The 12,637-nt window shown below is 38.5% G+C and overlaps 1 pseudogene; it reads right to left on the bottom strand.

The window, feature by feature from the left end:
• The window catches only part of LOC100942567, a 21,542-nt pseudogene extending 14,468 nt beyond the window's left edge, over window positions 1-7,074 (bottom strand).
• Window positions 7,075-12,637: the final 5,563 nt, after the last annotated feature.

Below are 12,637 nucleotides of genomic sequence, written 5' to 3'. Positions count from 1 at the left end.
TGAGGGTACTTTTTTTTATATTTAGAAAATACAGGAAAGTGGAGAAGTGGGTATTAAAAAAACAAAAGAAAAAAATTAAAACAAATACATTTTCATCAGAAAATCCTGATGAAGAATAAATTTATAAAAACTACTCTCCAAAGATAACCAATGCTAGTTTTTAGGTATGGTCTCTGTTGTAGATGCTGTGCTGAATGGCTCAGATCTACAGTATTTATCAGAACTTCCTTGCTCCTATACCCAGATAACAGACAACAAGAAATAACATTCTATCTTTTATTTAATCAGAATGTCATCATGAAGGAACCCTGTGACTAAATAATGTGGTATTTGTAATCCACTGCTAAATGATTTCCATTGGCATACTGTGTGTTAGTATAGGACCAAGAAGCTCCTTGGTCCCTTTTATGTCTGAAGGCTTTGTTCTGGTCCCCCCTCCCTCCAGAGATTTTAATCTGATGTTTTTGGTTATGTTAGATTAAATAGAGTGTGGATGGATTAGTGAAAAGCCATTCCCACTAATAGGTATGTTTTAATGAAGCATTATTAATGCCTTTTGTTTGCAGACCAAAAGATGATACCATTCAGTGATAACCATGTGTTTTCTTCATATGAGAGAGAGAAGGTGTTTAATTCTGTACTGTTGATTGTACTAATGAGCCTCCCTGGCTCATTCTTTTCTATTACAAGTTGAACTATCGTATTGTGGGGTTTTAGAGTGAGGGACCAAGCAGGGAAGCTTATTATGCTGGTCATTCACCCTTAGGTTTTTAGGGGTTTTTTTTTTTTTTTTGCTTGTATGATACAAGCTAAAACATGGTTCCGTAATATGTATTTGTATTTCAAATAATGTATTATTAAATAGAGATTATTTGTAATTTCATAAGAAAGAATATACTTTTGCCTGTATTTTCCCCATCTTTTTCTGTTCTCCTGTATATCCCACATAAGTAAATCAAAATTTTATGGCATCTCTGGACACTATGTAGCAGTGACTCAGAATGCTTAATATCTCTGGTATTTGGAATTTGTTGTCGAGGTTTTAGTCATGCTTAGGCTAATGTCTTCTAGAGTATAATAATATTGTGTGAACATGAAACTGGCTTAAAGAACACATTTTTTGAATGAAAGAATCATTTTCCATTTTTTGTTAATGTGTTATAGGAAAGTGGCTATGTATTTATTTTCTAGTTCACTAATTTATGATTTGAAGTATAATATATACATCTGATTTGTAATGTTCTATGGATGGTTTAAAATCACTTAGCAGCTATTTAATATGTGACTATAATTAAATTACTCTCAAACTTCTGAAATGTAGTTCATCTTAAACAAATTGCTCCCTTTTTTATCTCTGTCCTTTAGAACATGTTAAATGACTCTTGAGTGTCAAGGTTGAAAGCCTTTTTCACACACGGGGCCTGGGCTAACCTTTCTTCCCTCAGGCCCAAGGGTTCTGTAAGCTCTGGTTCTCCTCCCCATCAGCCTGTAGGCCCTGTTGATTCACAGCCTAAGCGCTAGTTCTGAGTTTTCTCCCATGATTAAAACAGACAGACAAAACTTTTTATTATGTGCAAATCTAAAACACAAGCTAAAATAGAAGAGTATAACAAACCCTCATGTACCCATTCCTCAGCTTCCACAGCATCACTTCCTGACCAATCTATGTCATCCCCACTCTCCGACTTTGTTGCCCTTCCATATTATTTTGAAGCAAATCCCAGACATACTGTTGTTTCATCCCAAATATTTCGGTATGTATCTGTGCAGAAAAGAGTTAGCATAACAAGCCTGACTGCTGTCCTTTTAAAGGCCTGTTTACAAGGTTGGCCCTTAGCGGGCATCTGGGACCTTGGATTTGGGAAGGGTTCTTACCCGAGGTGATAGTAACTCACTGTGCCTAAACTTTGTGTACAAACCACATGCTTTATGCTGACCACCTGCTTTCCTTCTGGGAGTCTGGAATGTGGGTATGTGCTAGATAGAGTGTGCATATGTAACCAGCTCCCAATAAAAACTGAACAATGAGGCTCTAATGAACTTCTTTGGTAGACAGCATTGTTGCAGCTAGTTGATAGGGAGATATAAAGTCTGTCCTACATCACTCCACTGGGAGAAGACTCTTGGGAGTTTGCATCTGTTTTCCTCTAAACTTTATTCATACTTTTTTTGGTTTCATTAATGTTGCTCTGTGTCCTTTTGCTGTAATTGATCTTGGCTATGAGTAGATCCCTATCCTGAGTCCTGTGAGTCCTCCTACCAAATCGCTGAACTTGTGAGTGGTCTTGGGAATCTCTGACAGAACTTGTCTAATACAAGAACTTATCAACAATAACACATATTGTTATATGTGTTATATATATGTGTGTGTGTGTGTGTGTGATATACACCCATATACACACAATTATGGCTAAAATATATTTATAATAATTCCTTAATATCATAAATATCAAGCCAATGTTTATGTTTCCAATTATCTCATAAAAATCATAATTTTTTTTTTTCAGACAACGTCTCATTATGTTGCCCTTGGTAGAGTGCTGTGGTGTGACAGCTGACAGCAACCTTAAACTCTTGGGCTTAAGTGATTCTCTTGCCTCAGCCTCCCAAGTAGCTGGGACTACAGGCGCCTGCTACAACGCCCGGCTGTTTTTTTTTTGTTACAGTTGTCACTGTTTAGCTGGCCCAGGCTGGGTTTGAACCTGCCAGCCTTGGTGCATGTGGCTGGCACTGCAACCACTGTGCTACAGGCGGTGAGCCATCATAATATTTTTTTATAGTTTGTTTGAATCAAGGTTCAGATGTTGTAACTGACTGATAGTTTTATTTATTTATTTATTTATTTTAAGTGACCAGTTCTCTCTCTGTCACCTAGGCTGGAGTGCAGTGGTATGATCATAGCTTACTGCAACCTCGAATTCCTGGGCTCAAGTAGTCTTCCTATCTCAGCTTCCCAAGTAGCTGGGAGTACCAACATACACCACCACATCCAGCTAATTATTTATTTATTTTTTTGAGGCAGACTCTCACTTTGTCACCCTTGGTAGAGTACCACAGTGTCATAGCTCACAGCAACCTCAAACTCCTGGGCTTACACAATTCTCTTGCCTCAGCCTCCCAAGTAGCTGGGACTACAGGTGCCCACCACAACACCTGGCTATTTTTAGAGACGAGGTATCACTCTGGCTCAGGCTGGTCTTGGACTTGTGAGCTTAGGCAATCTACCTGCCTCGGCTTCCCAAGTGCTGGGATTACAGGCATGAGCTGCTGTGCCTGGACAATTTTTTATTTTTTATAGAGACAGAGTCTTACTATGTTGCCTAGGCTGGTTTTGAATTCCCCGTCTCAAGTCATCCTGTTGCCGCAGCTTAACCATCATGCCTGGGCCTGATACTTCTTTGAAGTCTTTGTTGATCTGTAAGTTTCACTTTTATCTATTTTTCTTTACTTTTATCCTGGAAATTAATTTTTGCTGGAAAACACTGGGTCATTTTTCCTCTGTGGTTTCCCACACTCTGGCTTTTGCTGATTGTATTGCCATGATATAGTTTAATGTGTTGCTCTGTAAATTGGTAATTGGATCTAGAGGCTTCTTGTGTGAGTTTTTGAAAGCCTCATGCCTTCATATATCCTGAGGATATGCCTTAATTTCTTTTGACTGATGTTTGCCAAGCACATTGATGTACTTGGATAAAAGGGGCTCTTAACAGTGAATATCTTTGTTTTCAGTAGCATGAGACGAGATCTTCTGACCCTTGTCTGACTCATAGTACTTTAGAGAATCCAGTCAAAAGTACATGGCTTAGTGTTCATTACCTGCCTTTCAGGTACTAACCTTGGCAGAGTTCCCTGAGCAAAAACTGGCTGTAATTATCTGGGATTGGTATAGTGCCATTGTAACTAGGTATTATGATATAGGTAGGAATGTAGGGGTTTCTTTGATGTATCTTATTATGAAGACTCTAAAAATAGAAAACATCAGAACCCTACTAAAACTTAGCTTCCAACATATGTTAATTTACTGTAGAACAAAATCCTTCAGTATCTCAGTAACAAAGATCTAATTAATAAGTTATTAGATTCCTCTTAATGCTGTAGGAATAATCCAGCAGCAAAGGTACAATATCATAGGTCATCTTTGGAGATGTGCCTTTTTGAAATGATGTGGTAGTTGGATATTTAACAAACATTTGGAATATAAATGTATATTTAAAAAATTTTATTTTTAAGGTTCGCATGGTGACTCACACCTGTAATTCTAGCACTCTTGAGAGGCAGAGGCGGGTAGATTGCTTGAGCTCAGGAGTTCAACACCAGCCTGAGTAAGAGTGAGACCCTGTTGCTAAAAATAGCTGGGCATTGTGATAGGCACTTGTAGTCCCAGCTACTCAGGAGGCTGGGGCAGAGGATCACTCAAGCCTAAGAGTTTGAGGTTGCTGTGAGCTATGACACCATAGCACTCTACCCAGGGTAACAGAGTGAGACTCTGTTTAAAAAAAAAAAGTAAATAATTTTATTTTTAATTGTGGTAAAAAGCACGTAAGTTTTCCCTTGTACAACCATCTCATCTCTGGAACGCTCTTCATCTAGCAAAACTAAAATTTTGTACCCTCTAAACAACAACTCCCTATTCCCCTACCTCCATCCCATGACAACTGCTGTCTACTTTTCTGTCTCTATGAATTTGACTACTCTGGGTACCTCATATAAGTGGAATCATACAGTATTTGTCCTTTTGTGACTGGTTTATTTAATGTAGTATAACGTTCTCAAGGTTCATCTGTGTTGTAACATGTATCAGAATTTCCTTCCTTTTTAAGACTGAATGATATTCTTTTGTATGAATATACCAGCTTTTGTTTAGGCATCAATGTACTGACTGACATGTGGATTGTCCTTACCCTTTGGCTATTTTGAATAACGCTGCTATGAACATGTGTGTACACATATCTCTGAGACCTGGTTTTTAATTTTGGGTGTCTACCCAGAAGTGGGATTGTTAGATCATATTAGAATCTTGTTTAATTTTTTTTTTTTTTGAGACAGTGTATCACTTTGTCACCCTGGGTAAAGTGCTGTGGTGTCATAGCTCACAGAAACCTCAAACTCTTGGGCTCAACCAATTCTTTTGCCTCAGCCTCCCGAGTAGCTGGGACTACAGGCACCTGCCACAACACCCAGCTATTTTTTGGTTGTACTTGTCATTGTTCTTTAGCAGGCCCGGGCCGGCCTTGGTCTATGTGGCTGGTGCCCTACTCACTGAGCTATGGGCGCCAAGCCCTTTTGCTCATTTTTTAAACCAGGTTATTTATTTTTGTTGCTGCTGAGTTGCAGAATTCTTTATATATTCTGGGTGTTACAGGCAGTCCCTGAGTTACAAACATCTGACTTACATACAACTTGCATCACAAGCAGAGGCTATGACAGGAAGTCCTGGAGTTACAAACGTCTGACTGATGTATGACTTGCACTTACAAATGGGGGCTATTACAGGTAATAGGTAAATGTGCCTGTTCCAACTTACATAAATTCAATTTAAGAACTTATCTACAGAGCTCATCTAGTTCATAACCTGGGGACTCCCTGTAACTCTCCATCTATACTATTCCATGGGTTGCCTTTTTATTCTGATGATTATGTGCCTTGATGCACAAAAATTTTTAATTTGTCTATTCTTTCTTATATTGCCTGTGTTTTTGGTGTCACATTCAAATTCAGTGTCATGAAGACTTTGCCTTTTGTTTTCTTCTAAGAGTCTTAGAGTTTTAGCTCTTACATTTAGGTCTTTGATATATTTATGAGTTAATTTTTTCATGGAGTATAATGAAGGTCTGTCTTCCTTCTCTGCATTTTTGCTTTTGGCTAAATAATGCATATACCATCTAAAAGGTAGGGCAAGCTCTATAGTCAGTTATGGTCTTGACAACTGTTTGCTATGGAAATCTTGCCTTAATGCCACCTTCCCCAGGTAGTTGTTACTGATTTATCTTGTTTTTCCTCAGAGAGTCTAAGTTTTAAGAAATAAGAAAAAATGTTAAATAGTATTTATTAGTTATTAGCTATTAATTATTTATACTTTTTAGTTTAGATTCTTAAGTGTCTTATTATGAAAAGTTTTCAAACATATACAAAGTGACTAGCACATAGCTTCAACAAATAATAGCCTTTTATACATCTTGCTTTATTAAAGTGATTCCCTTTCCCCAGTTTTTTTCTTTCTGAAGGATTTTAAGGCAAATCCCAACCATTTTATTTCACTCATATTTACATGTTTAATGTAAACTTAGAAATTTTGGATTAAATATGTTTTATTTCAAAATATGCTTTTCTGTACATCGGCTACATGTGCTTAATACTTTATTGTAGATACCTTATATAATCAATTTGTATTGTTTAAATCCTAGGACTGGGAGGATAATTTTGATATTTGAAATTGCTTTAAATTTTGTAGCTTTGCATTTTTGCTGCATGTCATTTCTTTGATCATATCTATAACTAAAATGCTGCCTAGTCTCAGGAATCCAACCCCCAATTTCAACCTTGCCTTCTTAAGAAAATATGAATTGCTTAAAATGTTAAAATGTGTTTTCCAAGAACTTTTTATTTACAGACATCGGCTGCATGTACTTATACTGCTTACAATGACAACTTCCAAGAAATATTGTAAAAATATGCTTCATAGCTGGACACCATGGCTCATGCCTGTAATCCCAGCATTTTGGGAAGTGGAGGAAGGAGGATTGCCTGAGGTGAGGAGTTCAGGATCAACCTGTTCAACAAAGCAAGACCCTGGCTCTACAAAAAATTAGGTGGGTGTGGTAGCACCCTATTGACCCAGGTACTTGTAAGTCTGAAGCAAAGGGCCACTTGAGTTCCAGGAGTTCCAGGCTTCAGAGAACTATGATTGCTCTCCAACTCTGGTGACAGAGTGAGATCTTGTCTTCTACAAACAAACAACAAAAAAGCTTCTCTTCTTTTACTCTCTCCCTCTGTCTTTTGGGTCCTGGTGGATATTATGTAACAAGAGTATCCACCTGATCCATAGTTCTTCCACCACTTACTGTCCTGCTTCATCTCCTGCCCCCTGGAGAATTAATGAAGTTCAATAGAGCAAGGGAGCTTTTGCTACATAAGTACTATGTGGAAGTTAAGAATTTGCAAATACATGACTATTGAAATAACTGTAATCCCTGCTACTTGGAAGCATGAGGCAGGATTGCTTGAACCCAGAAATTTGAGGCAAGCCTAGGTAACATAGTGAGGCCCTGTCAAAAAGAAAAAAAGAAATGAGAGATAATCAGAGACCTCACCCAAGGTAATTATGTTTCCCCTTACTACTTATATTGCCATTATCCAGTATTGCTAGAACCCAAAGGGTGCTCTCAGTTGATAGGTTATCTCAAAAGACTGTTCAAAGTAGAGCTGTTTGGTAGGGAGGAAGTGAGGGGCATCAGGAATTCATGACATACAAGTAAGCTGGTTTCTTTAGTTGGCCAAGAATGATGCAAAAACCCAGGAAATGTCATAGTGTAGAACCTGTTTTAGCACACTGGTCCATACACTCCCTAGGTAAATAGTTTTGTGTCATATGACCTACTTCTGCTCTTTGAAAGCTCCTAAATTTTTAAGATTGGGAAACAACTTATATCACAGATTCTTCTGTAAAGGATATTTAAGAAACATTTTAATATAACACAAATACTAACTCATTGCTTCAAGCTCACATGTCCCTGCTGATACATATATGGATTTATGAGACAGAGTCTCACTATGTCACCCTTGGTAGAGTGTTGTGGTGTCACATTTCACAGCAACCTCAAATTCTTGGGCTTAAGCAATTCTCTTGCCTCAGCCTCCCAAGTAGCTGGGAATACAGCTGCCTGCTGCAATGCCTGGCTATTTTTGTTGTTGTTGTAGTTGTCGTTGTTTGGCAGACCTGGAGACCTGGGCTGGGTTTGAACCTGCCATCTCTGGTGTATGTGGCTGGCACCTTAGCCCCTGAGCTATAGGCGCTGAGCCATCCCTGCTTTCATTTATTTATTTATTTATTTATTTATTTATTTATTTTGAGGAAAAGTCTTAAGCTGTCAGCCTGGGTAGAGTGCTGTGTTGTTACAGCTCACAGCAACCCCAAACTCTTAGGCTTAAGCGATTCTCTTGCTTCCGCCTCCCAAGTAGCTGGCTATAGGTGCCTGTCACAACACCCAGCTATTTTTATTGTTGCAGTTGTCATTGTTGTTTTTAGCTGGCCCAGGCTGGGTTTGAACCTGCCAGCTTTTGTATATGTGGCTGACACCTTACCCACTGAGCTATGGGCGCTGTCCTGATATTTTAAACACTGTCTCCTTTACTGGTGTGCCTAAGAGGTAGTGTGTCTTTGTGAATAATCTTCCACAGAGTCTTGGCTATATATATCTGATGGCTCCAGTGCTTGTAACGCTGGTTGCATGTGCACCCTTGGCCTTTAGGGTTGGCCTCACTCTCAGTGGGCGTGGTACTGGCCGGGTGTGCACCCTTGGCCTTTAGGGTTGGCCTCCACTCCTTCACCTTTCAGTGATGCAACAAAGGAATAAGTGTAATGCTGTTTTTCTCTGTAATGGCATCCTTATTTTTCTCTTCCTGTGTGTTGTTTTCTTCCCTTTTCCCTCACTTTTTGAAGAAGATTATCTATGTGATTACAGTATTTAAAAAAAATTTTGCAAAAGGCTTTTGTTTTCACCTGGAAAAAACTGATTTTTGGAATTTATTAATGGATCCAGTCTCTTTAAATCTGTAACGTTAATGAAGCAACTAATTAAAAAAGATGGCCACCATGAGAAGGTAATATTTGAGTTGAGGTTTGAGTAAGAAAGATGCAGTGTAGTGGAAAGAGAGTGAAGGCTGAGTTCAGATATTCTGGGGTCAAATCCTGATTCTACCACTTAACTAACCATGTCTTCTTAGCTAACCTACTGTGACTCACCCAACTCCACTTTTTTTCATCCATAAAACAGAGGCAATAATGCTAATGATGGGGTATGAGCATTAAAATGGGCACAGTATTTTAACCTCCTTTTCATATGGATCAGGAAGAGTCCTGGACGTGGCAAGTAGAGAACAGGCTATGTTGTTATCCTCCTCCTGTTCTGTCTGCACCTAAATCCCAGTTTAATGAAGAACTTTGCTGATAAGAGGACTCAATAAATACATACCGAATTTGATTTGAAAATGAACAGGATAAATGTAGAAAAGTAAAAGATGAATTGGGCATGGTGGCGTGTGCCTGTATGTAGTCTTAGCTACTCTTGGGGCCACGGCAAGATGGCTTGAGCCTAGTAGGATAAGACCAACTTGGCAAATAGCAAAACCCATCTCCAAAAAACAAAACAAAACAAAAAAACCCAAATAAACAAAAACCTAAAAATTAAAGACAATTCATAAAAACGAAAAAACAGTTTACCATGCAGCTGCTTGTTTATGATGTTAACCAGTAACTTAAAATAATTTTACATAGTTGCTTAATACCAGGCTCTTGAAATCATTTTTAAGGTTTAGCTTAAACACTTTTTTTTTTTTTTTGAGACAGAGCCTCAAGCTGTCCCCCTGGGTAGAGTGCTATGGCATCACAGCTCACAGCAACCTCCAACTCCTGGGCTCAAGCGAGTCTCCTGCCTCTGCTTCCCAGGTAGCTGGGACCACAGGTGCCTGCCACAACGCCCGGCTATTTTTTTTGGTTACAGCCGTCATTGTTGTTTGGCAGGCCCAGGCTGTATTCGAACCCGCCACCTTAGGTGTATGTGGCTGACGCCTTAGCTACTTGAGCCACAGGCGCCAAGCCAACACTTTATCATAGTATTTTCAAAGGAGCAATATTCTGAGCTGACAGATAGACTTGCTTGTTGGTTGAGGAAAAATTTAAGAAATTTAGTTATCATTATTTAGCATTACCATAATGCTATTAAACAGTGCAACATCTTCATTTTTGTGTTTTCTGTTTAAGTTGTGGGGCTTTTTCGACCAAATATGTTATTTATTTATTTACTGATAGTCTACCTAAAACCCACTCCTCTCTCTGGCTATGATGTGTAAAACTACTTTATTAGAGTAAAAACATGAATGTTATTATCCATACAAGAGATTACTTAATAAACCTAAAAAAGTAAGTGTAAATGTTGTGCTAATTTATGTTTTTCTTTTTATTTTCTTTCAATAACATTCATCAGTGCTACCTAGGGTAAAGATTTCTAAAGCGACTTTGTTAGTCTAGAATTTAATATCTCATGATCTAATCAGAGGTTTCATGTAGAGAGCAGCTGACTTCTTTTAAACAGGCTACTTAACTCATGTGACAGAAAACTTGAACTCTTTAGGACTCTAATTGTCTCCTTAATTTTAATAGTACTTATGAATTTGTGCTACTGTGTTCACATTCAATACCCTAAAACATTTTTTTGACATTAGAAATGATTTATCACTTGATAATCTTTTTTCACATCGTGTTCTATCATTTACAAATCATTAGTAGAGGAAGAGTAATTTAAGAACTTCAGTATCAGGTGAAGATTCATTAGAGTATATTTGTCTTTACCACAACAAATAAGTAAGTGAGGTGATGGATGTGTTAATCAGTTCCACGTAAGCATTTCACATTGTATATAAAATCACTACACTGTATCCCATAAGTGCATCAGTGTACACAGTTATGATGTAATATATTTTATATTCTTTGATATCTCATAGTAATGATCACTTTGGAATACTTAGATTTGCAAAGGCCCATGAAGACTTAAACAGATCAGGATTAAAGTTGATTTCATCACCTACCTTATTTTTTCTGGTAATGGCAAAAACTAGAAGGGCAAAATGCTTTTCTCCACCCTCTCTGGTTACTGGAACAGATCCACATTCTTATTTTCTTAAAAAGAAAAGGGGTAAAAAAAATTAAAAAAAAAAAAAAGAAAGGGGTCTGTGTGCATACATGTGTGTTTTTTACCATGGGCCAACTACTTCTTTGCATTCTGATTCGAATATATTTTTCAGGAAAATGTGATGTGTGAAAGCAAAGCACATTTATAATATGCGCAGTTAGCTACAATTATCATGGAATATTTTTGGTTTTGCTTGTGTAATTATTTAGTGAATGAATGTAATCACTTTAATTCTTTTAAAAGTGAGGGTCCCAAGATTAGTTACCTTTTCCCCAGCCCACTTATTCATGTGTCGGAGCTCAGCAAAACCAGTGCTCACTAACAAATATTTAAAAGAGATCAAGAAAGTGTTCCCTCTAGTTCTTTTTGTTTTATTTGATTTTATTTAATTAATTTTTTGTTTTTTTGAGACAGAGTCCCACCATGTTGTCTTTAGTAGAGTGCCGTGGCATCACAGCTCATAGCAATGCCAAACACTTGGGCTCAAGCCTCTTGCCTCAGCCTCCCGAGCCGCTGGGACTACAGGTGCCTGCCACAATGCCTGGCTACCTTTTTTTGGTTGCAGTTGTCGTTGTTGTTCAGCAGGCCTGAGCTGGGCCTGAACCCTCCAGCCTCAGTGTACGTGGCTGGCACCCCACTCACTGAGCTATAGGCACCGAGCCAGTTTTATTTTTGGGACATGGTCTCCCTTTGATGCCTAGGCTAGAGTACAGTGGTATGATCATAGCTCAGTGCAGCCTCAAACTCTAGGGCTCAAGTGATCCTCTCATGTCAGCATCCCGAATAGCTGGAACTATTGCCACCAGACCCAGCTAATTTTTAAATTTTTTTTTTTTTTTGTAGAGATGGGGGTCTCACCATGTTGTGTACTCTGGTCTCGAATTCCTAGCCTCAAGTGAGATCAATAAACACAGTTAGAGTTGTTATAAGAGTGTGAACACAGCCATAAATTAAGGAAAAAAGTTCATCTTATTTGGATATCTTTCAGTGATATCCTTTAAGATCTCATTTGCATGATTAAAATACCTTAGTCCCTAGAATTTTGGGGAGTGGGACATGCTTTTTAAAATTATGGATTGCAATGGATGGGGAAAGAATGCTGAGTACTGAGAATGAGTTTTTCAGGAATGTCTACGTGTGTCTTGGTTGCTAAAGGACTTGCACACATAATCTCATGTCCCTCAGTCTCTAATGTTACCCAGATGTGACTTTCTCCATTCCCTGAAAAAATTGAAACTTCTGAGGCATTGCTCCTATCACAGAGTATCATAAGCAAATTCACAGAGCTTGATGTACCCACACTTCCTTCTAAGGGCAACCGTACTTTCCCCACTCAGGACTCTTACTGAGAATTCAAATGATCCAACCAAGCTGCCTGGACCAGAAGAGTCCCTGACCCAAGGATTGCTCACCATAGGCTGGTGAGGGCCTTTTAATGTGGCCTGATCTCAGGAGCAGTCTAAACAGAGGTAGTAGTGTTTACCAGAGCAGTCAGATGTTCTGTTTTGGGTATTGCAACTAAGGAGTGTAGAAAAGTTAAGCCTGAGAGGAGTGGTGTAGACTCATTGACAATAATGACTCTGTTAGCAGTGATACATCAGAAAGGCCACAAATTCCTACTCATGAGCTTCTGGGCCTGCCTTGGGACCAACACTATGTTTCGATTATTGCTTCTGTGAGACTTGGCCCCTCTCTATTTGCTTATTCTTTTGATTCTCTTGTGGTTTTTT

This window comes from Otolemur garnettii, unplaced genomic scaffold (assembly GCF_000181295.1).
Source record: "Otolemur garnettii isolate 467f Iridium unplaced genomic scaffold, OtoGar3 scaffold00011, whole genome shotgun sequence".
In the NCBI taxonomy this organism is placed as follows: Eukaryota; Metazoa; Chordata; class Mammalia; order Primates; family Galagidae; genus Otolemur; species Otolemur garnettii.
The sequence above is the reverse complement of the archived record's forward strand: the minus strand, read 5'-3'. Positions and strand labels throughout refer to the sequence as shown.